This window comes from Dipodomys spectabilis, unplaced genomic scaffold (genome assembly GCF_019054845.1).
Source record: "Dipodomys spectabilis isolate Male_0828 unplaced genomic scaffold, ASM1905484v1 ptg000016l, whole genome shotgun sequence".
NCBI classification, from domain to species: domain Eukaryota; kingdom Metazoa; phylum Chordata; class Mammalia; order Rodentia; family Heteromyidae; genus Dipodomys; species Dipodomys spectabilis.
This window is the reverse complement of record NW_024870693.1, coordinates 417175-442787: the sequence shown is the minus strand read 5'-3', so window position 1 is coordinate 442787 and position 25613 is coordinate 417175. Positions and strand designations below refer to the sequence as shown.

Below are 25613 nucleotides of genomic sequence, written 5' to 3'. Positions count from 1 at the left end.
TTTTGTAAACATCATTTCATGGGTTAGGAACTGAAGTGAGACATTATACTCAGAACTAAATTGAAGGAGGAATCCAAAATTTGTTACCAAGATATACATCATTAACACAATGTTTTAAAAATGAAAGCTAAAGGAAATAATTTATGAAAAGTATCAGCATTTACAATAAATACAGAATCAGTATGACTGATACTTCTTTTATCCCAGTTGCAATACGGCTTGCATGATGACTTTTCTCTTTTATATGTTTAGTTAGGTCTTGATATTTAGCTGAAGTTCTGTTCTTTCATATATTCAATTGTCAGATCAAAGAGGAAATTAATTCCATGCCAGAGTCAACATCCATAATAACCATATAGTTGTATCCTGCTACTTTGCCAAAATTTCAAATCAGCTTGAGTATCTTGAGTCTTTTTTGGATCTAACTAAATGGGTATGTAATTTTGTCAGTACTAAAAAGATTTTGATCATCACTTATTAAAATAGTATTTTCTAGAAACGACTTCTATCTTTTCATGAAATTTTTAGTGTCATTTATATCATGGGTTGATGTTTTCCTTTAGATAACCTACATTCAGTCTTCTACAATTTGGAGTAGTTTAAAATTATGTATACTCAGGTACCCTGCTCAGATTCTATTATTTGTATATTTTGTTCTTGTTAAATCAGTAGGATTTAGGTCTCAATATGGATACTATTGGACTTATTCATTGCATTTCTGAATTTTTTAAGTATGTCATGTTTTTTGTTATTTAATTCTTTTAATATGTGCAGCTCCCACTCCACATACAGTCACATTTGTTTTAAACAACTTGATCCATTCATGTGATTTGCTATATTACCTTCATCTAGATGAATTTAATTACAAATTAACACAACCATATTTCTTTTTTTAATTTTAATTTTAATAATTTTTTATTGTGAAAATACTGTACTGAGGGGTTACAATTACCTGGGCAAGATAGTGAGTACATTTCTTATCAAGCATTGTAGCCTCCTCCTTTGTTTACTCTTCCCATCACTTCCCATTCTCCCGCCCCCCACTCAATCCTCCCCCCCAACAAGTTGTAAAGTTCGTTTTCGACATGACAACTTGTACTTCTCATAACACAACCATATTTCTGAGACACAGTTAGTTTTATGGATCTACTCAAGGGTAACATGTATTTGAGGTTTTTGTGCTTAAAAACAACCAGGCACAACAAGTTTTTGTTCCTGGGGGAGTTCTACTTTGTTGGTTGTTTTTCCAGCTGTGGTGACTTCAACATATGTGTGCATTTTATTTCAGTTGTTTTGTGTCTATATTTTGTTTCATATAACAGAAAGTACATAAATAATCAGTGATTTAGAACTTTTCCATATAGATTTCTAAGAGACATACTTGAAGTTTTGTGACATCTGGGACCAGGTAGGTCTTCTTAATGGAGGGGGTAGCAGAATAACAGACACATTCTTTGACATGATTTGAATTCTTCCTCCCCTTTTCTCACTATTTCCAATAGTATTACTTCAAAGCCTTTAGTGGAAAGAAAATAATTTTGTCTGTATGAACTCACAAACTTGCTTTAATTAGGACACAGTACACATTTACATTTGATTTTAACTCTAAAATCTTCTTTCCTTCTTTTAAAGTCACAGATGTGTATTTATAACGCTAAAATACCATCTAATAATTTATATGAAATGGTCCAAATTATTTTCGCTTCACACTATATATAATATAGAGTGTAATAATAGTGAGCAATGTAGTATGTAATAATTTACTTTGGGGAAAGCTAATTAGAGTGGATTTTGTGAAATACTGAGTAATAGTAAAAATTATGTTTGATTCTATTAAAAAGTTCACAGTTACATCTAAAAATAACTCATAATTATGAACTAATGCTAAAAAGTAAGATTGTTTATTGGAAAAAGCCAGAAGTTTCAATAAGCTTACTTTTTAGAAATTGACTTGGATCTGGGCTTTGGTGGCTCATGCCTACAACCCTAGCTACTCAGGAGTCTCTTAATGAGGACAGTGGTTCAAAGCCAGCCTGGGCAGAAAAGTCTGTGAGACTCTTACCTCCAATAAACCACTTGAAAAGTAGAAACAGCACTGTGGCTCAAGTGGTACAGTGGTATCAATGAGCTGAAGAGCTGAGAGACAGCGCCCAGTCCCAAAGTTCAAGCCGCATGACCACAAAAAAAAAACAAAAAATTGACATGGGTTTTTACTTTAAATTTCATGATTTTTTTTATTGTGAAAATACGTACAGAGGGGTTACAATTACATGAGCAAGGTAATGATTACATTTCTTATCAAGCATTGTTGCCCCCTCCTTTGTTTCCCCTTACCATCCCTTCCCAACTCCCCAGCCCCAAACCAACCCAAAGCTGTAAAGTTCGTTTTCCGACATAACCTGTTGTACATCTGATTGTTGCAATGAGTCCACCTGTATCCCTATTTAAAGAATTTGTTTTACCCTTCTCCTCCACAAATTATACCAACATCAAATACAGTGAAAACAGGGGTTATACCATGGGGGAGGGACATACAAAGCAACAAAGAAATCATCTTAGAAATATGCTAGAAACAATAGCAAGAGAAAAACACCATTTGAGTTCTTATCTTGGGGTTCATTTCACCTAATATCAACTTATCTGACGGTTTCTGCTTGTCTCACAAATATACTAGTTATTGCAAATAAGGGAAACCATGGGATCTATGTTTCTTTGGACCTCGCTTACTTCACTTAATATAATTTTTTCCAAGTCTTTCCATTTCCTAACACATGGGGCAATGTCATTCTTTCTGATGGAGGCATAGAATTCCATTGTGTATATATACCACATTTTCTTGATCCATTCATCTACTGAGGGGCACCTGGGTTGGTTCCATATCTTAGCTATGGTAAATAATGCTGCAATAAACATAGTTGTGCTGGTAGCTTTAGTATGGTTATGTTTGTGATCATTTTGGTAAACGCCCAAAAGTGGGATTGCTGGGAAATAGGGGAGCTCTATGTGGATTCTTTTGAGGAACCTCCATACTACTTTCCAAAGTGGTTAAACAAGTTTACACCCCCACCGATAATACAATAAGGTTTCCTTCTGTGCACATTCCCTCCAGCTTCTGTTGTTATTAGAGTTCTTGATTATAGCCATTCTAACTGGTTTGAGGTGGTATCTCAATGCTGTTTAGATTTGCATTTCTTTTATGATTAGGGAAGTTGAGCATGTCTTCATGTGTCTATTAGCCATGCTTCTTTCCTCTTCAGAGAAGTTTCTCTTTAAGTTTTTAGCCCACTTATTTATTGGGCAGTTGTTTGAGGATTTGTTGTTGGATTTACTTTTGTGAGTTCCAGGTATATTTTAGATATGAAACCCTTGTTTGTTTATGGCTAATGAAGATCTTCTCCCAATCCATGGGTTTTCTATTGATCTTGCTAGCTTTATCCTTTGCCATGCAGAAGCTCTACAATTATATGTAATCCCATTTGTGCAACCTTTCTTTGATTTGTTGTGTTTCTGGGTATCTATTAAGAAAATTTTGGCCTTTACCAAGGAGACCTAGGGTGTATGCTGTAACTCTAGGTCTTTGATCCATTTGGAGTTGATTCTGGTGCAGGGTGATATATAAGAATATAGCTTTAGTTTTCTACAAGTGATTAACCAATTTTGTTTGACAGCCACTTACTGAAGAAGCTGTCTTTCTTCCATTCTATTTTTTTTAGCTCTCTTATCGAAGATTAGATGGCTATATATCTGTGAGTTAATATCTAGGATTTCAGTTCTATTGCATTGGTCCTGAGATCTGTTCTGGTGCCAGTATGAAGCTGTTTTGATTATTACGGCTTTGTAGTATAGTTTGAAATTTCCTATTGATATTCCTCCGGCATTGTTCTTTCTGAGGATCATTTTTTATTCGGGGTCTTTTATTGTTCCATATGAATTTTTGGATTGCCTCTTCTATTTTTTTGAAGAATGAGGTTGGAATATTCATAGGTATCACATTGAATTTGTACATAGCTTTGGGAAATATTGCCATTTTCATGATGTTGATCCTTCTAATCCAGGAGCATGGGAGGATTTTCCCAATTTCTAAGTTCTGTTTTCATTTCCTTTTTCAGGTTTTTAAAGTTTTCATCATAGATTTTTCACTTCTTTGGTTAATCTAATTCCTATGTATTTCATTTTTTGTGGGGCTATTACGAATGGAGTTGCTATCCTTATGTCAGCCATGCTTTTCTCATTGTTGGCATACAGTAAAGCCATTGATTTTGAGTGTTAATTTTATACCCTGCTACTTTGCCAAAATTTTGACTCAGCATGAGTAATTTGGGAGTGAATTCTGCGGGATTCTTTAAATATAAGATCATGTCATCTGAAAAGAGCGAAAGTTTTATTTCATCTTTCCCTATTTGGATCCTTTAATATTTGCATCTTGTCTTATTGCTGTAGCGAAGCATTCTAATACTAAATTGAAGAGAAGTAGAGAGATTGGACATCCTTGTCTAGTTCCTAAGAGGAAATGGCTTTAGTTTTTTTTTTGCCATTAAGTATAATGCTGGCTGAAGGTTTGTCATATACAGCCTTTATTGTATTGAGGAATGTTCCCTGGATTCCTAATTTTTCCAGAGCCTTCATCATAAAAGGGTTTTGGAACTTGTCAGACGCTTTTTTCTACATCTATTGAGATAACCATGTGGTTCTTATCTTTGCTCCTGTTGATGTGATGAATTATATTAATTGATTTGCGTATATTGAACCAGTTTTCCATCCCTGAAATGACTACTGGTTGATCGTGGTGTATGATTTTTTGGATGAATTGTTGAAATCGATTGGCCAAAATTTTGTTGAGAAGTTTTGCATCAATGTTCATCAAAGAAGTGGGTCTATAGTTCTCTTTCTTTGATGAGTCCCTGCCTGGTTTTGGGATGAGGGTTATGATGTCTTCATAGAATGAGTCCTATTGTGCACTTTCTCTTTCAATTTCATTGAAGAGTTGGAGGAGTATTGGTGTAAGCTCTGCTTTGAAGGCTTTGTAGAATTCCGCTGTAAATCCATTGGTCCTTAGATGAGAGGTCTCTTATTGCTGCTTCTATCTCAATGCTTGATATGGGCCTGTTAATTTGATTTAACTCATCTTGGTTTAGTTTTGGCATGTCAATATTTGCTAGGAAAAAGTCCATTTCTACCAGGTTCTCAACTTATTAGCATAAAAGTTTGAGAAGTATTCCCTTATAATGTTCTGGATTTTGGTTGTTTCTGTGGTGATGTTTCCATTCACATCTCTGAGTTTGTTTATTTCTGTGTGTGCTCTTCTTTTTCTGATAAGATTTGCTAAGCGTCTGTCAATTTTTGTTAATTTTTTCAAAGAACCAACTCTGTTTTGTTGATTCTTTCTATTTTTTTTTTTTGGATTCTAATTCGTTTAATTCTGATTTAATTATTTCTTTCAATCTACTGGACAGGAGTTTTTTTGTTTGCTCTTTTTCACTGAGGTTAGATGTCTCTTTAAATTGTTGGTTTCAGATCTCTCTAATTTGTTGATGTAGGAACTCAGAGGTATAAAATTGCCTCTGAGTACTGCATTTCCTGTGTCCAAGAGGAGCTGGTAATTTATGATTTCATTTTTGTGGAATATCATGAACATTTGCATTTCCTTTCTAATCTCTTCCATGACCCACTGGTGATTCAACAGTGTGTTGTTCAGCCTCCATGTGTTAGAGGACTTTCTTTGGTGGCTTTTGGTGTTAAATTCTAATTTTATTCACTTGGAGCCTGTTTCTTGGCCGTTATTGTCGTCTTGTTGGTTTTCTATGTGTAGGACATCTTCAAGTATCTTTTGTAAGTCTGGTTTGGTGGTTCTAAAAGCTTCTTGTATCTGAATAGGCCTATCTTTTTGCATGTTTGGGAAGTTCTCTGCTACGATTCTGTGAAATAAATTTTAACCATTAACTTCTGTCTCTAGGTGCTCCTCTACACCCATTATCCTCAGATTAGGCCTTCTGATGGTGCTTTCCAAATGTTGAATAGATCTATCATATTTCTTGGATTTGTCTTGGATAGTTATACATTCTTTCTCTATAATATCTAGGCTGTCTTCAATGCCCAAGATTCGATCTTCTGCATGGTCTAACCAACTGTCAAGACTTTCTACTTTGTTTTTATTTCTTTTCCTTCTAATTGTTTGGCTTTGATGGCTTCAAATTCTTTGTTGGAGCTTTGTTTTGGGTCTTGTATAAACTTTACTTCCTTAATTTGGTGGTCAGTGTTTCTTCTCAAATCACTTAGTTGATTCGTTATGTTTTCCTTGGACTCCCATTACTTTTCTTTGGCTCCATTGAGCATTCCTTTTGTGGTCTCCCTGAATTCATTCAGCTGTCTGTTCATGGATGCCTTTATTGATCTTGCTCTATTCTCATCCCTCTTTCACAATTCCCGTATTACTCTTTGAACAGCTTTCTCACAATCATGCAATTCCTGTCTTTCTCTTTGACTGATCTCAGCCTTCTCATGTGATTTCTGTATTTCTCTTTGACTGTTCTCAACCTGCTCATACAATTCCTGTATTAATCTTTGAGTAGCTTCCTCATGCTCACAAGATTCCTATATTAATCTTTGGTTTGCCCCCTCTCGCTCTCTATCACACTCACACTGAGTCCTTTACAAGTTTTCAATGTATTCATTCACCATGTTTACCAGTAGTTCTTGTAGAGCTTTTTGGGAGCTCTCTCCTGGATTATTCATTAAGTATTCTGTCATCTGATTATCATGAGTGGGAATTCATATACCTGGACTTGCCATTTTTCTTGTGTTTTCTGGCTTGTTCTGCCCATTTGGTATGAAAGTAAAACCAATTTTGTGCTAGACCACTATTTTAAGGCAAGCATCAACCGGAGTCCTGTAGTTGCACAGTCAAAATGGCTGCAGATACAATCTAGTTCATCAGATATAACCTATTCATCATCAAACAACCATGGACTAATGGGGTAGTAAAAGCAAAAAGGTGTGTCAAAAAATTGACACACCAGAAATTATTAGGTTTAGGGAGAATTGTGGAGAAAATTAGGATTAGAGGAATGTGGAAAGGTTAAAGAAGAGTGAATTTAAACAAGTCCTAATCTCTGAGAGGGAAATTGATTGGACCGAATGATAGGAGAGAGATTTTTTTAAAAATAAAGAAAAAATGGATAAACAAAAATTTAAATCTAAGAAGTGAAACACAAAATTATGTAAGTTTAAAGAAATGATATTGAGAGAAGAAAAGGATAGGATGAGATGAGAGGAGGGATAGAAAGGAAATATGAAAAAATAAAAAATAAAAGAAAATTAAAATTAGTTAATTGAAAATTATATTGGTATAAAGAGATAATACTGCTATTATAGAAATTAAGCCTAAGATGTTTTGAATCGAGTAATAAATTTCAGGATTAAGTATGTACACAATGGGGGATAAGGTCTAATAATTGACCACAGGTATGTATCTGGGGATGAGCTGAACAGCAATTAAGTCAAACAAAAAAGAGAGAAAAAAAAATGAAAACAATAAAAAAGGACCAAAATGTCAAAGGAGATTAAACACACACACACACACATACACACACACACACACACATCAGAAATAAAAATTACGAGAAAAAAATTAACATCAAACATATTTTTAAAAAATAAAAATTGAAAAAAAGGTTAAAAAAGTAGTTCTTTGATTTTGGGGATTTTTTTGGGGGGTGTGGTATGGGAAGCCCCTGTATCTCCCCTGCGTCCATAACCAGTCTCTTGGTGGAGTCTCTGGTGTGCTTGTGGTGTTTGGTTTTCCTTTTGCTTGACTGGTTTCTTAAGTCAATTATTTTCGTGCTGGCAGAAAAATGCTCTGCTTTACCCAGGATTTTGTGATCCTCTTCCCAGGCTATTCCGTGGAAGGGAGATCTGCTTTGAATATCACAAAAGAGGGAGATGGCTGTTTCCTTCAGTGTGGAAATGCCTTGATGAGGTAGGGTTGAGGCTTTTCAGCAAATAATAGCTTTTCCCTGTGGGGAAATTCCTGAAACACTCATGGAAAACATTCTCAGGGTTGTTTTTTTTTTTTTTTTTTACTGAGTTTCAATTGTTTGTCTAGGCTGCTGTAGGAAGGAGCAGCCTCTGTCTCTGTTTACCCTGTGAAGGAAATCACTCCTCTGAGGACACTGGTTCTACTGGCTGGGTGGGGTGACATTCCCCTCGGTGGAGCTGAGCCTGGCAGGTCATGTCTACTTCCTGTGACCTACTAAATGACTCTTTTGTTTTCTTCCAAGGCCTGAGTTGGAGCTATCTGTTCAGCCCTGTGGAGGTCAGTATCTTAGATGGAGATCTCTGGTAGTGGAGGATGGGTGGCCTTGCCTCTTCTGCACCCTGAGAAGGAGTGAGGATGTCAGGATTCTACTCATGCCAGAGTGTTGGTTCCTGCGTCGTCTCTGGTCTGTGATCTGCAGGATGAAGATATCTGCTCCTTGTTAGTTCTTGCTGGTGTTGAGTAGAATCCGCTCACCGGCCACATCTGGGGCCTTTGTCGTGGACTCTCTCTGTAGGGATGGGGGCTACAGCCACTGGCGCTGTCCCAACTGCCACCTCAGCTGTGGCTCCTGGCAAGTGCTCAGATCTGTCATTTGCCTGGATTTTCCCTCTTTGGCCAAACTCTCTTTACTGTGATGGCACACTTGGTGTGACTCTCTAGCCTAGGACTGTTCACTGTAACATTAAAACTGCTTTCTATGTAAGAGCTTGTTTACCCTCCAGCTTCTCCTCCTCCATCTTCCCCCAAGTACTCATTTTTTTTTTACCAGAAAAAAATAGCTTTATTTGGACTGAGAATTGGAAAATGAGAGTAGGACCTGAGCTAGCATGTTGAGCTAAGGAGTAGAGATTACATTTCCAGAAAGCTCATCAACCAAATGGACTCTTGCTTTGAATCAAGGCAGCCTTGCAGTTAATGAAATCATTAGGAGGCCTGCTGGGAACATATCTAGCTTTAAATGATCCTAGTATGCTACCTTTATAAAAAACAAAGTACAGGTTTTTTATCATTATGAAATTTCCACCAACCACACGTATTACAAACGGAACTGGAAGGGAAAAAAATACATTTTACAGAATTTAAACTTGTCTTCAGCATTTAGCTCACAGGTTTCGCCATCTTCAAAAACTCCTCCTCTGTTAAAGTCTTCAGCTCTTGAGATTGGAGGCACAGCTCAATTTTTAGAGTGCTAGCCAATGAGTAAAAGCATTAGGTACTGAGCTGGAGTCCCAGTCTCGAACCAAAAAAAAAGAAAGAAAAATAAAACAAAAGATCGATCAACCAGGAAGGAGATGGTCTTTACTAGCCAACTTTATCCATTTCCCTAGCCAGTCAGGGCTGAACAGCAGGGTAAGGCTCAGATGAGGGTGGGGTGGGGATCAGAGGGCTAATTTCCCCCTAGTACAACACCACAGCAGAAGCTTGATGAGAGAAAAACTGGTGAGACTTAGGGGAGAGTCCAGGCCCTGAATTCAGTCAGAGTCACTGCTGGAAGAGGAGGAGGAAGAGGAAGAATGCTTGCCATGCTTGTGGTGTTTGTGCACCTCTTTATGTGTTTTCTTCATTTTCTTCAGTGTTTTCTTGTCCATTGGGGCTCGTGGGTCTATGCCAGGAGCCAGGGGATTCACAGGACATATGCCAGGTGCAGGTGGTAGGCATGGGGAGGGTAAGGACCTGAGGGTTGGTATCCTGGATACTGTGGCTGTGGCACAGGATAAGAGGGTCCACATGGAGGGAAAGCTGGGTTCCCCTGGGGAGGTCCTGGAGGAAAGGGACACCTGGGTACAGGACCAGGAGGAATGGCTGGATTTACAGGTTGTGGGCACAAAGGAGGTGGACACCCAGGATTGGAACCTCCAGGGCAACCCATGTAAGGGATACTTGCATTTTGCACCGGCTGCCATGCATTGGGATGCCACATGTTCAGGTGTTTTCCTAAGCCTTTCTTCCTGCGCCTGGATTATACTGGTCCTCCTGAGCCTTTTCCCCCTCATGATTTTATATGAGTGGTTTTTTAGTGAAAAATGTTTTGGTGTTTATATTTTGGTTTGGCATAAAATGAGCCTACTATTGTCTTAATTTAATTAAAAAAAAAAAGCTCTGATTCTCTGACAGCATAAATTTTGTGGGTAATGGTTAAGACTAGGTTGCCTTTCTGAAAAAAATATCACCACCCAAAAAAGAGGAACAAAAGGAAAATAAATATGACAGGAAACATAAATCTTAATGGACTAATAGTCTGTCAGTTTGCTTTAACTTTTAATCAAAAATTAAAGTAATACTTGATAATGTTTTATTAACATATTTAAATTTCTTCATTCTTGTCAATTAAGATTCACTTTATAAAGAAATTCAACAGGTGACAATGTTTTTTCATGACTTTTCCATAGAAATGATCATTTCATCATTATAGTGTATAGCACAATACGCCCAGAAAGCTTTTAAGGAAAAAAAGTTCCTATTCTTTGGTTTGCTTCAGTCTGTATTTAAAGCTGCATACCACATCTTACCCACCCTATTGTCTGTCTTCTCATTTGAAACATTTCAATAAGTTTTCTTTCTCTGGTTTGTCAGTCAGCAAATCTTTATAAAACAACATGCTTTCATTCATTGTGCTTTCCAAAATATATCTCACAAATGCCAAAATGAAGCACAATCTGAAACATCTGTGGATTTTTCCACCTAGAGTCCAAAGTAATCACTTTCCATACTCAGAACCAGCTGTTCACTGGCATTAATTGTTCTATCACTTCCATGCTTTAAAACAACAGCATTTGACAAAGGCGTACATTTTAATTGGTTTACCACATTTGGTTCGTTTTCAGCAAGGACTGTCTTCACGGAAGATGGTAATAGATGAGGTTTGCAATTATGTATTTTGAAGGGGCTCTAAGTTGTGGATATAGAATATCCATTTCAGTGACTAAATATTTAAATTAAATCCTATAATGTATACTCCTTCAATTTTCTGGCTAAAGTGTTCTACAATCTAGATATTTTTTAAGGAAATATTGTACATGTTTCCTTGGTGACAACGTAATTGGAAGACTTAAATCTTTCTTTTTTTCTTTTTATATTGTGAAAATAATGTACAGAGGGGTTATAATTACATGGGCAAGATAATGAGTACATTTCTTATCAAGCATTCTAGCCTCCTCCTTTGTTTCCCCTTCCCATACCTTCCCATTCTCCCTCCCCTTCCCCTCCACCCAATCCTCCTCCCTGCCCCCACCAAAGTTGTAAAGTTCGTTTTTCCATATAACGACTTGTACATCTCATTGTTGGATTGGATCCACCTGTACCCCTATTTAAACATTTCTTTTTTCCCTTCCCCTTCACAAATTTTACCAACCTCAAATACAGTGAAAGCAGGGGTTATACCATGGGGGAGGGACATACAAAGCAACAAAGAAATAATCTTATAAATGTGTTAGAAACAACCACCTGAAAGAAAAAAAAACATTTGAATACATATATTAGGGTTCATTTCCCTAACATCAACTTATCTGACGTTTTCTGCATGACTCAGACATATACTAGTTATTGCAATTAAGGGAAACCATGGGACCTAAGTGTTTTTGGGCCTGGCTAACTTTGCTTAATATAATTTTTTTCCATGGTAGACTTAAAATTTTCATATATCATTGCCGTCTTAAATGAAGTGAATGTACCTGGGTTTGCATACAGAACTATTGAGAGAGCATTAATGTTTGAATCTTGAATGGGATTTGATTGAGAAATGTGGCAGGCTTTCATGATATGAGAAGAGAAAGGCCTTACTAATACTTTAATTTGCTACATTGCTGTATTAGTTTATTCAAACCCACACATACACACAGATATACAAATATGTAGTATGAAGACCCAGTCAGTCTGCAAGAAAATATTTTAATAGGGATTCCATAAAATATTTAGTCTGCTGAGATCTGATTGGAATTTATAGCAATATCTATTCCACCCCTGGACAATTCATTATCATTGGTGAGGATGTTGCCATTTGAATTCAGAATGCCCCAGAAAGACCTATGTGTTAAAGAAAAATGACTTTCCATTTCCTCCCATACTGTGGAGAATACCTGAATAGTTCTTCTGGAGATTAAGTTCTTCAGAGTGAAACCTCTGAGAACATGCACACTCATCTACTTTTTCTTCTCTCTTTTAATCATTCTAGGTCAAAAACATTTCTTTTTGATATACTCCTCACCTTGACATTGTCTTGTCACAGGCCACCAAAGCAATAAAACCAACTGAACATACACTTACACTGAAACCTTCAAACTTATAAATCTGAGTAAGCCTTTCTGCTTAATAAATGGACAATATCACTTATTATGATAGGTTATAAAGCTAACAGAGAAATCTAGTCTTTCTAACAATGTAGAGTGCATAAAAACGCTTCATTATAAAATATCTAACTCAAAGTTATATTTTGTGTTTTTGTTTCTGTAGATCCTAGGGCTTAAACTCACAGCCTGACTGGTGCTTTTTTGTTCAAGGCCAGTGCTCTACATAAAATCTGAACTGGAACTCCATTTCTCCTGGTGGTTAATTGGAAATAAGAATCTCATGAACTTTCCTATACTGGCTGGCCTATTCATGTTGCATACTTTATGTAATTCCAATTCTCAGCATTATATAGGTGCTCCAACTACAATATAAAAAAAGTTAAAACGTACTAAAGATACTTGTAAAGTATAAAATGAGGAAAGAATTTTCATCCTTTACAAATCTATGCAAAATCTATGCTAAACTATTGATATTTTACTGGACCTTTCCTGCAACCAGTTTGATATAGTTTAATACTTGTCACACCAACTTTCTCTCTATATTCTACTGGATATATACTTTTTCATGTATGTTTGTATATGTATACATATATGTATCTATCTATATATGTTCGAATGTGCATCATCAGACTTGAAACTGCTTTGTTTTGCTGTTCAGCAATGAACCTTGTCGGCTCATTCTGTGACAATATCAGTGCTCATTCTCATTATTCCTTTATTTACCAAATCATCAGAATTCTAAAATCAGCTTCATTTCTTTTTTTTGGGGGGGTCCGGTCGTGGGGCCTGAACTCTGGGCCTGGGCGCTGTCCCTCAGCTCTTCAGCTCAAGGCTAGCCCTCTACCACTTGAGCCATGGTGCCACTTCCGGCTTTTTTCTTATGTGGTGCTGAGGAATCGAACCCAGGGCCTCGAGCATGCAAGGCAAGTGCTCTACCACTGAGCCAGCTTCCCAGCCCAAAGATTTTTTTGGGGGGGGTCCGGTCGTGGGGCCTGAACTGTGGGCCTGGGTGCTGTCCTTCAGCTCTTCAGCTCAAGGCTAGCGCTCTACCACTTGAGCCACAGTGCCACTTCCGGTTTTTTTCTTTTTGCTTATGTGGTGCTGAGGAATCGAACCCAGGTCTCATGCATGCAAGGCAAGCACTCTACCACTGAGCCACCTTCCCAGCCCTCAGCTTCATTTCTTGGGTAAGGTTACCAAACAGTCCAACTAATATCCACCCAGAGGGTTTTAATAAAGCAAGTTTTAAGGAAGAATATAACATAAAGTGACAACTACAGAAATTCCAGAGACCTGACATCTTTCACATTTCTGTCTTCCTTCTCTTCTCATACTTCAGAAAGTATTGACTAACACTATAAGTATACTGCAATTATAAGTTAAGGATCTTTGGGGTTTTTTTTGTTTTATTTTTCCAACCTGAAGCCTTCTTTTCCATGATTCGACATAAACTTTTGGGAGATTTTTTGGATTGTGATGGGATTCCACCCAAAACAAAGCCATGTATATTAAGAAAGTCAATGTTTTCAACTCAGACTACTAAACAAAAGAGGGAGAAAATTAAGGTTAGCTATATATGTTAAGCACAAATATAGGCAATATCAAGATATCTTGAAATTGTATACTTTTAATGGATAAAGTGGCTCAAACCTGTAATATTATCTACTTAGAAAACAGAGATTAGAGAATTGCAGTTCCAGGCAAGCCCAAACCAAAAAAAAAAACAAAGAAGAAGTTTCAGAAACTCTGTTAGAGTTTGATGAGTGCTATGTGTTTTGCTTGTGTTAGGAGGACCACAGTCCAAGCAGACCCAGGTATAGGGATACTTACCTCAAAAGAAGCAATCAAGTTATAATCTGCAGCTATGGCAGTAGTAGAGATGCCAAAGTTGTAAAGTTCCTTTCATTGTTGCAATGGGTCTACTTGTATCCCTATTTAAACATTTTCCCCTTCCCCTCCACAAATTATACCAACATCAAAAATGTGTGCTTATGTAAGAACTGCATGATTTTAAAATTTCATGACAATTCTTTTGAACTTACTTTTTTGTGGAATTGACTAAGAAAATCAATTACACCTTCTATATAAAAAATGTTCTCTGCTTAATCCGGCAGCCCATACACTAACATCGGAATGATACAGAGAAGATTAGCATGGTCCCTGCACATGGATGACTTGCAAATTCGTGAAGCAATCCATATTTTTACAACAACAAATGCTGGAGGGGATGGGGCCACAAGGGAACCCTACTGCATTCTTGGTGGGAGTATAAACTTCTTCAACCACTTGGGAAAGCAGTATGGAGTTTCCTCAAATGACTCCACATAAAGCTCCCCTATGACCCAGCAATCCCACTTTTGTTCATTTACCCAAAGGATCACAAATAAGACCATATTAAAACTACCAGCACAACTATGTTTATTGCAACATTATTTACCACAGCTAAGATATGGAACCAATCCAGATGCCCGTCAGTAGATGACAGGATCAAGAAAACGTGGTAAAGGAGTTCCGGGAAGATGGCGGAGGAGAAGCTGGAATCTGAGCAAGCTCTTGCATAGAAAGCAGTTTCAGAGTTCCAGTGAACAGTCCCAAGCCAGGGAATCACACCAAGTGTGCCATCACAGGACAGAGAGTTAGTCAAGAGAGGGGAAGCCAAGCAGACACATCTGAGCGCTTGCCAGCAGCTGCCGCTGCAGCGGCAGGGTCGCGGTGGCGACCACCGCCGCGGGGTCATACCTGAGACACAGTCCGGGACGAAGAAGCCAGACGCAGCGGGCGAGCAGATTCTACTCAACACCAGCAAGAACCGACAAGGAGTGGACAACTTCATCCTGCACTTTGCAGACCAGAGACGACCCAGGATCCAAGACTCGGCATGAGTAGAAGCCCAACTTCCTCACTCCTTCTCAGGGAGCAGAGGAGGGAAGGCCAGCCCTCCCCACCCAGCACAGGTGATCTCCATCTTGGATACCGACAAAGCTCGGAGGAGCGACTAGCTCTAGCTCAGGCCTTGGAATACAACGAGTCATTTAGCAGGTCACAAGAACTTAAAGGCCAATTGACCTCACAGACTCAGCTCCATCCAGGGAAAAGTCACAAAGCTCAGGCACCAGCCATTGGAGTGGCTCTCCTCACCTGGTAACCAGAGCCAGAGGCTGCCCCTCCCTCTAGCAGCCACCACAATCAATTGAAAAACAGAAACCCTAAGAATGGCTTCAGGCTGGGTGCTGTGAGTTTTTTTCACAAAATAGCCCCAGGGAAAAGCTACTGTCTGTTGAAAGGCCTCAACTCTAACCAGAACCTAGCCTCATCACTGCATCCCCCTCTTTTGTGATTCTCAAAGCAGATCACCCTCCCAGTAAACTAACCTAGGAGGGGGATCTCAAAATCTTGGGTAAAGCAGAGCATTTTTCTGCCTATTCCAACAAACTGACTTAAGAAACCAATCCAGCCACAGGACCTCAAGCTGACCAGAGACTCCAATCAGACTCTGGTTACAGACAAAAGGGAGATACAGGATTACAGGATTCTTTCCCCCCTTCCCCCCCAAAAAAAAATCAAAGAACTTTTTTTTTCTTCTTCTTCTTGTCTTTTTTTTTTGTTTTTTGTTACCTTATATATATAAAAAAATTTCTTTCCTTTTCTAAAACTTTTATTAATCTTTAATTTTTGCCTCTTCTGAAAAAATAATTGTTTTCCAGTAGCTTTTTTTTCTCCTCTTATAATTTTTATTTTAGGAATACGTGAATGTGTGTTTTCCTTTCTTTTCTTGTCTTCTTTCTCTTTTTCTTTCATTCTTAATTATCTTTTTGTTTTTTGTCTAGCTCTACTGAACTTCTGATCTTTTCTTCTCACTTTCCTTTCCTTTCCACCTTTTCCTCTCTTTTGTTCTTCTTTATGTGACTTAACTCTAGTCCTGCACATCCTCAGATAAACCCGTAGTTAACCAGTAGACCCTATCCCCCATTGTGTACACACTTAATCCACAAACTTATTACTCAATTCAAAACCTCTGAGACTTAAATTCATTAATAGCAGTACTACCTCTTTATACCTATATAATATTTTAAGCATTTTTTTAAAGTTTTTCACATCTCCTCTATGTCCCTCCCTTTCTCTCAATATATTCACATTCCTCTATAAATAGATGGTCTTTTAATCTCTATAATAACATTTATTTTTACGTTTCTATTTTTTTTCTGGTCTCTTTTCATTCCCCTTTCCCTTTCTTCTTTTTATCTCTCTCTCTACTTGCATCCTACCCAACCTATTTCCTGCATTGTGATTAGGACCTAGTTAACTCTCCCTGTGCCTCCCCACACCAATCTATTCCTATTTTTTACCCACATCTCTCCCTAACCCTAATAATTTCTGGTTTTCCAAATTCTTCTCTGCGGTTCGAAGTCCTTTAACATATAGTTGTTTGATGTCGAATAGATGTTTCTGTTGAACTAGATTGTATCTGTAGACTATTGACTGTACAAATGCAAACTTTGGTTGATGGTTGCCTTAAGATAGTGTTCTAGCACAAAACTGGTGCTATCTTCATCTCAAATGGGCAGAGTAAGCCAGAAAAACACAAGAAAAATGGCAAATTGGTTAGCTCAATTCCCAATCTTGATAATCAGGGGTTAGAACAGATAACGAATAATCCAGAGGAGAGTTCCCAAATAGCTCTACAAACACTGCTGGCAAACATGATAAATGAGAATTTTGACAATGTACAAAGTACTCTGTATGAGCGTGATAGGGAGAGAGAGGAGGAATCCCAGAAGTTTATACAGGAATATCATAAGCATGAGGAAGCTACTCAAAAACTGATACAGGATTTGCCTGAACAACTTGAGAATACTCAAAGAGAAAGAGAGGAATGGCATGAGCAGGCTGAGAACACTCAAAGAGATCTGCAGGAATCCCACGAATGGGAGGAAGCTAATCAAAGAGTAATACAGGAATTGAGAGACCAGGTAGAGAACACACAAAGATCACTAAAGGCATTCATGGAATCCATTAATAAAGAGCTGAAGGAAGTCAGGGAGACCACAAAGGGAATGCTGAATGGAACCCAACAGAAGGAATGGGAGTCCAAAGAAACCATAACCAATCAACTAAGTAATTTGAGGACAAACACTGAACACCAAATTAAGGAAGTAAAGAAATTCATACAAGACCTAAAACAGAGCTTCAACAAAGAACTTGAAGCCATCAAAGCTGACCAATTAGAAGGAAAAGAGATAAAAAAACAAAGTAGAGAGTCTTGACAGCAGGTTAGACCATGCAGAAGATCGAATCTCAGGGATTGAAGACAGCCTAGATATTATAGAGAAAGAACATACAACCACCCAAGACAAATCCAAGAAATATGATAGATCTATCCAACACCTGGAAGACACCATCAGAAGGCCTAATCTAAGGATAATGGGTGTAGAGGAGCACCTAGAAACAGAAGTTAATGGTCTAGGAAATTTGTTTAACAGGATCCTAGCAGAGAACTTCCCAAACATTCAAAAAGATAGGCCTGTCCAGATACAAGAAGCGTTTAGAACCCCAAATAGACCAGAACAGAATAGGACATCCCACCGTCACATTATAATCCACACAGAATCAACTCAGAACAAGGAAAAGATCCTTAAAGCTGTCAAGGAGAAAAGGGTAATCACCTGATAAAGGGAAACCAATTAGAATCACCTCAGATTTCTCAGCAGAGACAATCAAAGCAAGAAGAGCCTGGAATGATGTATGCCATGCCCTAAAAACAAACAACTATCAACCAAGAATACTGTACCCAGCTAAACTCTCCTTCATAACTGAAGGCCAAATAAAAACCTTCCATAGCAAAGAAAAATTGAAACAATACATCTCCACCAAACCAGCCCTACAAAAGATTCTTAAAGATGTCCTACACATAGGAAACCAACAAGACCGCAATAAAGGCCAAGAAACTGCACCCAAACTGAGAATCCAAGAACCATAGGAAGAACCCAGTTTTCGCAGCCCCCAAGAAGGTGGATAACATGGCAGGAACTCCCAAATATCTCTCAGTCCTATCTCTTAATGTTAACGGACTGAACTCTCCAATTAAGCAACATAGACTCTATAGTTGGATTAAAAACAAGACCCTTCTATCTGCTGCCTGCAGGAGTCACATCTGGCCCATAAAAACAAACACATTTTCAATGTTAAAGGCTGAAATAAAATCTACCAAGCCAATGGACCCCATAAACAGGCGGGAATTGCAGTCCTAATATCAGATAAAATAGACTTCAAATTAAAATTCGTGAGAAGAGATAAAGAAGGTCGCTACATACTAATTAAAGGATCTCTCCTTCAGGAGGATATTACAATTCTAAATATCTATTCGCCAAACAATGGAGCACCCAAATTTACCAAAGAAACACTACTTTCCCTCAAATCCCATACAGATCCAAAGACATTAATTGTTGGGGATTTTAACACACCACTCTCCCCACTAGATAGATCAACTCGGCAAAAACTCAACAGAGAAACCGCAGATCTAAACAGCTGCATAGATCAACTAGACTTAACAGACATCTACCGAACATTTCACCCAGCAGCATCAGAATACAGTTTTTCTCAGCAGCACATGGAACGTTTTCTAAAATAGACCACATTTTAGGCCACAAAGCAAACTTGTCTAAATTCAGAAACATTGAAGTTATACCTTGCATTCTCTCTGACCACAAGGGAATAAAATTAGAACTCAACACCAAAAGCCACCAAAGAAAGTCCGGTATCACATGGAGGCTGAACAACATACTGCTGAATCATGAGTGGGTCGTAGAAGTGATTAGAAAGGAAATTCAAATGTTCATGCTATTCATCAAAAATGAACACACAAAATACCAGCTCCTCTGGGACACAGCAAAGGCAGTACTCAGAGGCAAGTTTATAGCTCTCAGCTCCTACATCAACAAATTGAGAGATCTGAAACTAACAATTTAATGACACATCTAAACCTCCTTGAAAAAGAGCAGCAACATAAACCCCAATCCAGTAGACAGAAAGAAATAATCAAAATTAAATCAGAATTAAATGAATTAGAATCCAAAAGAACTATAGAAAGAATCAACAAAACAAAGAGTTGGTTCTTCGAAAAACTTAACAAAATTGACAGACCCTTAGCAAATCTTATCAGAAAAAGAAGAGAACACACCCAAATTAATAAACTCAGAGATGAGAATGGAAACATCACCATGGTAACAACCAAGATTCAGAACATTGTAAGGGAATACTTCTCAAAACTTTATGCTACTAAGTTTGAGAACTTGGCAGAAATGGACCTCTTCCTAGCAAATATTGACATGCCAAAAGTAAACCAAGATGAGTTAAACTATCTTAACAGGCCCATATCAAGCATTGAAATAAAAACAGCAAAAAGAGACCTCCCAGCTAAGAAAAGTCCAGGACCAGATGGTTTTACAGCGGAATTTTACAAGGCCTTCAAAGCAGAGCTGACACCAATTCTACTCCAACTCTTCAATGAAATTGAAAGAGAAAGCTCACTACCGAACACATTCTATGAAGCCATCATAACCCTCATCCCAAAACCAGGCAGGGACTCATCAAAGAAAGAGAACTATAGACCCATTTCTTTGATGAACATTGATGCAAAACTTCTCAACAACATTTTGGCCAACCGACTTCAACAATTCATCCAAAAAATCGTACACCACGATCAAACAGGATTCATTTCAAGGATGCAAAGCTGGTTCAATATGCGCAAATCAATTAATATTATTCATCACATCAACAGGAGCAAGAATAAGAACCACATGGTTATCTCAATAGACGCAGAAAAAGCATTCGACAAGATCCAACATCCCTTCATGATGAAGGTTTTGGAAATATTAGGAATACATGGAACATTCCTCAATACAATAAAGGCTGTATATGACAAACCTACAGCCAGCATTATACTCAATGGTGAAAAACTAAAGCCATTTCCTCTTAACTCAGGAACAAGACAAGGATGCCCACTCTCTCCACTTCTCTTCAATCTAGTATTAGAATGCCTAGCTACAGCAATAAGACAAGATGCAGACATAAAAGGGATCCAAATAGGGAAAGAAGAAATAAAACTCTCCCTCTTTGCAGATGACATGATCTTGTATTTAAAGAATCCCATAGACTCCACTCCCAAATTACTCAAGCTGATTCAAAACTTTGGCAAAGTAGCAGGTTATAAAATTAACCCCCAAAAATCAATCTCTTTTCTGTATGCCAACAATGAGAAAAGTGTGGCTGAAATTAGGAAACCAACTCCATTTGTAATAGCCCCACAAAAAATAAAATACCTAGGAATTAACTAAAGAAGTGAAGGACCTCTATGATGAAAACTTTAAAATCTTGAAAAAGGTAATCAACACAGAACTTAAAAAATGGCAAAACCTCCCATGCTCCTGGATTGGAAAGATTAACATCGTGAAAATGGCAATACTTCCCAAGGCTATCTACAAATTCAACGCAATACCTATTAAAATTCCACCCTCATTCTTCAAGGAAATAGAAGAGGCAATCCAAAAATTCATATGGAACAATAAAAGACCCCGAATAGCAAAAACGCTCCTCAACGGAAAGAACACTGCTGGAAGAATATCAATACCAAATTTCAAACTCTACTATAAAGCCATAGTAATCAAAACAGCTTGGTATTCTCATAAGAACAGACCTCAGGACCAATGGAATAGAATTGAAAACCCAGAAATGAACCTACAGACCTATAGCCATCTAATCTTCGATAAGGGAGCTAAAACAATAGAATGGAAGACAGACAGCCTCTTCAGAAAATGTGCTGGCAAAACTGGTTAACTACATGTAGAAAACTGTAGCTAGATCCTTATATATCACCCTACACCAGAATCAACTCCAAATGGATTAAAGACCTTGAACTCAAAGCAGACACTCTGAAAACATTACAGGATGGTATAGGACAAACTCTGGGTCTCCTTGGCTCAGGCCGAAATTTTCTGAATAGAGACCCGGAAACACAACAAATCAAAGAAAGGTTGGACAAATGGGATTGCATAAGGTTGCAGAGCTTCTGCAGGGCAAATGACATAGCTAGCAAGATCAATAGAAAGCCCACGGATTGGGAGAAGATCTTTACTAGCCATACAACGGACAAGGGTCTCATATCTAAAATATACTTGGAACTCAAAAAATTAAACCACCCAACAACAAATCCTCAAAGAAACAACTGCCCAATAAGTAAGTGGGCGAAAGACTTAAAGAGAAGCTTCTCTGAAGAAGAAAGAAGGATGGCCAATAGACACATGAAGAAATGTTCAACATCCCTAGCCATAAAAGAAATGCAAATCAAAACAACATTGAGATATCACCTCACACCAGTTAGAACAGCAAAAATCAAGAACTCTAACAACAACAGATGCTGGAGGGGATGTGGACAGAAAGGAACCTTACTTCATTGTTGGTGGGAATGTAAACTTGTTCAACCACTTTGGAAAGCAGTATAGAGGTTCCTCAAAAGACTTCACATAGAACTCCCCTATGACCCAGCAATCCCACTTTTGGGCATGTTTACAAAAAAGACCACACTAAAGCTACCAGCACCACTATGTTTATTGCAGCATTATTTACCATAGCTAAGATATGGAACCAACCCAGATGCCCCTCAGTAGATGAATGGATCAAGAAAATGTGGTATATATACACAATGGAATTCTATGCCTCCATCAGAAACAATGACATTTCCCCATTTGTTAGGAAATGGAAAGGCTTGGAAAAAATTATATTAAGTGAAGTAAGCCAGGCCCAAAGAAACATAGGTCCCATGGTTTCCCTTATTTGCAACATCTAGTATAGGTATGAGTCAAGCGGAAAAGGTCAGATAATGTGATGTCAGGAAAACGAACCCTCAAATATGTATTTTAAGGTTTTTGTTTCTTTCATGCATGTGTTTCTAACGCATTTATAAGATTATTTCTTTGTTGCTTTGTATGTCCCTCCCCCACAGTGTAACCCCCGCTTTCACTATATTTGATGTCAGTATAACATGTGGAGGAGATGGGGACAAACAAGTCGTTTAAGGATTCAGGTGGACCTGTTGCAACAATGAGAAGTACAAAATGTCATGTCAAAACCAGCTTTACAATGTCGGTGTGGGGTTGGAGGGGGGTATGATTGGGTGGGGGGGGGAGGGGGCGGCTGATAAGGGAGGTGAAGGGTAAACAAAGGAGGAGGCTGCAATGCTTGGTAAGAAATGTATGCATTGTTGTGCCCATGTAATTGTAACCCCTCTGTACAGTATGTTCTCAAATAAAATAAAATTAAATTAAAAAAACAAAAAGAAAACATGGTAAATATATACAATTGCATTCTATGCCTCCATCAGAAAGAATGACATTGCCCAATTTGTTAGGAAATGGAAAGATTTGGAAAAAATTTATTAAGTGAAGTAAGCGAGGTCCAAAGAAACATAGGTCCCATGGTTTCTCTTTATTTTCAATAACTAAGATATGTCCGGGATTATCAGAAAATGTCAAAAACTATGTGCATTTGACCAGATAAGATGATGTTAAGCTAAACGAATGCCAAGATAGGTACACAAGTGATTGTATCTTGCTATTATTTCTAACATACTTATACTGTACGATGTGATTTTTTTTTCTTTATATGTTCTTCAACCACGCTATAACCCCTTTTTTCACTGTATGTGAAGTTGGTGCACCTACATCTTGTATATACGTTTCTCTAATTTGGGGAGAAGAAGAAAACAACAAAATGCTTAAATAGGGATACAGGTTGACCCATTGTAACAATGAGATGCACAAGACACTGTTGAAAATGAATTTTACAATTTATGCAGGGGAAGGAGAGAGGAGGAGTGGAGTGTACTTGCGGAGGTGGGAGAGAAGGGATGTGGGGGAAAATAAAGGAGGAGGTAACAATGCTTGTTAGGAAATGTACTCATTACCTTGCTCATGTAAATGTCACTTCTCTGTGCAGTATTTTTAAAATAAAAAAATGTATAAAAATGTTCTGAGATTGAAGATTTAATTTCCCTTATTTTATCCATATAATCTCATTAACAAATAAATAAATGCAAAACACTGACATGAAGGTATTTTGAATAAATGTGTGTGTGTGCACGTGTGCGCACAAGTGTGTTGGAGTGCTCAGAATTTGAACTCAGGGCTTTAAGGTCTTGGTAGGCCTTTCCTATCTAGATTGGTGAACTACTATATAAGCTACATTTCCACTCCTGGCTCTTTATTAAATTTTTTGAAAAATAATCTCAAAAATGTTTTTGCCCTGATTGGCTTCCAACTGTTATCCACAGATCTTAGCCTCCTGAGTAGATATCTCAAGTAAACAAGATTACAGGAGTGACCAACCAGCACAAGGTTTTCAGAATAATTTTAAAATTAGAAGAAAATTTACTTCATGGGGGCCTGTTTTTATCATCTCCTACTTTTAAAGCATTTTGCTTTAAAAGTAAAGGTGAATTTATTAAATTAAATGTGAATTTATTTCTCTTTTAGATTCTAAAAGACAGAAAGTGATGATATTTAAAAGTTTTGGTATTTTTTAAAAAGAAAAATGGAACTGTAGGACAGAAGAAATTTGGCTGTCTTTGAAACTCAATGTATAAGTTCAATTCTGTGCATGATAACGCAATGTCACCAACACAGTCTGTGTTGAAGACAAATTGTGACAGAAAACAATCATCATGGGCAATAATTGCTATGCTATTATTTCTTGAGCAATATGAATATTGAATTTAGAGTGTAAAAGAATGGTGAGATTTTTACCTACCTTTTCTGTATTGCTGAAAAATTTTTGGAAACTTTTACTCATTTTCTTCCTCACTGTGTGTATTTGGGCCATGCCCTTACTGCCTTTAATTACAATTTTTCCCAACACTTAAATGGTAATAATATTAGCATTATAGCAAATGTTATCTTAAGAATTAAGAGAAATAAAACTTGTGAAAAACTCAACACAAACTTCTATGAATGAACTTTGAGTTTAACCAACAGTTTTTTAAATATTAAATAAAATGTATTACAGAAACCATTACATGTGGTGAGCAACCAGAAGTAATGTTATCTATTGACCATGCTCTGCTTCTAGGGAAGCCAGGAGGATAACTTCTCATGCTGTAAATCAAGCTGGTTATCTTATGTCTTGATAATGTAAAAATATCAGGGACATTATAAAGAAGGAATGTTGTAGACAGATGTGAAGTCCATATGAAAATGTACAAAACTGATGAAACGTAAGAGTATCTGAGCAGTATATTTTGTTTTATATAATTTAAGGTACATCACAAAGATAGGGAAAACCTAGAAGAATGAATTCTCTTTTTGAAATTCTATCATAGATCCTTAGCAGGATGAACTCTTTCCTCATTCTTGTAGAGGCATCATCAGATGAGAGTAACTCTTTTTTTGTTTGTTTCCTTCCATTCACTCTTCAGTTTGAAATCTGAACTACATGGGACTGAAAGAAACCAAAATTAGACACGCAGGATTTGGAAAGAGCAATCAACATAAAATAAATAAAGTATATAAAGCTTTGTAAAAGGTCTAACCAAATTGAGTAGTATAGTCTCAAGCATAAACAGAAATTGATTTAAGCAATATCATTTTATTGAAAAGTGAAAAATGTTAGGAGTTGCTTAATTTTTCCTTTCTACTATATTGAATTAAGTATTCATTTTGTATAGAGATATTAAAGATGAGATTAACAAGAAATTTGATTTAAAATGGACAAAAGTTCTGAATAGACCTGCTTTCCAAAAAGCCCTGAAAATCACCAGTGGGTTTACAAATTTGTGTTTGATACCCCTTCTATGCTGGCTTAATGTTTTCTGAACAGAAGTCATTAGAGAAATGCAACTCAAAATTACTATGATACTACTTCATAACTATTACAACTCTTATCAAAAAAAATCAAAGAAGCCAGGTGTGGTGGTAAAGGCTTGTAATTCCAAGCATTTAGGGGGTTGGAGTAAGAGGATTTGATTCTAAGGCCAGTCTGGGGTACTGCACATAGTAAAAACCTGCCCTTTAAAAAACTCAGAAGGTAATAATGTTGTGAGAGTGTGGAAGAAAGGAAATTTTGTACTCTCTTGGTCAAAATACAGGTTAATATTCTCATTGTAGAAAGTAGTATGCAGTTTTCTTTCTTGCTTGCTTGCTTTCTTTCTTTTTGGGGGATGGTCCGGTTGTGGGGCCTGAACTCTGGGCCTGGGCACTGTTCCTCAGTTCTTCAGCTCAAGGCTAGCACTCTACCACTTGAGCCAC

General features: G+C 37.5%; 1 non-coding gene and 1 pseudogene across 1 annotated transcript; one reads left to right on the top strand and one right to left on the bottom strand.

Annotated features, from left to right (window-relative positions):
• Positions 1–9507: 9507 nt before the first annotated feature.
• On the bottom strand, positions 9508–9956 carry LOC122096620 (annotated as a pseudogene).
• Positions 9957–14421: 4465 nt separating this feature from the next.
• LOC122096637 lies at positions 14422–14526 on the top strand. The gene has a single exon (XR_006145352.1). It is a non-coding gene; the product is annotated as a U6 spliceosomal RNA (small nuclear RNA).
• The last annotated feature ends 11087 nt before the right edge of the window (positions 14527–25613 follow it).